A 1,477-nucleotide genomic window follows, 5' to 3' on the forward strand; every position below is an offset into this window, starting at 1 on the left:
GAATGCATGTGTATAATTATCATTAATATAATTTCTGCTGAACCACTTTAGAGTAAATTGCAGGCATCATAATCCTTTATCCCTAAATATATCAGCAAATATCTCCTAAGAACTAGTATATTCTCTTACATAATCACAGTACTAAATTATCAAATTCAAAAAGTTTAACACTGATACAATACTATTAACTAATATAGAGTCCATATTCAATACGGAAATATTTCTAATGGTGGGGTTTTAGGCACTGTGGTAAAGAATTTCAAGTAGTATGACAAAGATTGGGGAGATATAATAGGGCCTACTTGATACCTCTTCATCATACAGAGTTCTAGATAACTGATATTTAAAGTCTGTCTTAGGAACAGACAAGTGTTACAGAGTTCAGAGAAAGGAGATCAATATTCACCAGAATAAGAAGGGAAAACTCTAAGGAAAAGTTGTGATTAAGTTGGGTACAGTAAAAGATTAATAAGAATGAATATAAATTCTAATCAAAATTAGAAAATGTACTTTTAAAAAGTAAATGTTTTGTGGTGATGGTTGTATAACTGTATAAATACACTAGAAATCATTGAACTGTACACCTACAGTGGGTGAATTTTATGGAAAGTAAGTTATGCCTCAATAAAGCTGTTAAAAAAAAAGGAAAAACTGAATGTTTTATTAAGATCAGCCAGGGAACAATTATAGACCACAGGTGTACATATATTTTCCACTCTCTGTAAGGGTCCACTTTAATACTTTTTCTGACATACCCTCTCAGCTCTCCAGCACTTGTCTTAACTTGGATGACACAAATTTATTTTCCCACAATTTCTCCCAGGTAATTGGTTATCCTGTACTAAATAATTTGAACCATACTTCTGCTTAGAACTCACATTATAATTAAAGGAAGAAACCCTTCTAATGAGTATGAATTATAAAACACCAGTATAGAGCTTTTCTGCTAGAAGTAGATCCTGACTGATATTCACCGAGAAGCATGACTGGGACTATCTTCTTTTTTTAATAATTTAATTTATTTTGTGATTGTTGTTGAGAATACGCACAGCAAAATATACACCAATTCAACAGTTTCTACATGGACAATTCAGTGACACCGATTACATTCTTTGAATTATGTAACCATTCTCACCCTCCTTTTCTGAGTTGTTCCTCCCCTATTAACATAAACTCACTGCCCTCTAAAGTTCCTATCTAATCTTTGTTGCTGTTGTTGTTTGATCCAATATAGATAGTCCTTAAAAGAGCATAATGCTCAAGGCAGATCTTTTTTTACTAGTTAAGATAAACTATTGTTTGGTTTTAAGAAATGACTGGGACTATCTTATCTATTATATCTCAGGCTGCAGGGGATGAGGCTAACAGCAACAAAAACATCCTTGCATGAAGTAAAGGGTAAAAGATGCCTTAGTCGATGTGTTAAGATTCACTGAGGTGAGAACCTCAAATGTCTTGCCCTTTCTTTAACTAAACT

The sequence above is a fragment of the Trichechus manatus genome, unplaced genomic scaffold (assembly GCF_000243295.1).
Source record: "Trichechus manatus latirostris isolate Lorelei unplaced genomic scaffold, TriManLat1.0 scaffold00076, whole genome shotgun sequence".
Taxonomy (NCBI): Eukaryota; Metazoa; Chordata; class Mammalia; order Sirenia; family Trichechidae; genus Trichechus; species Trichechus manatus.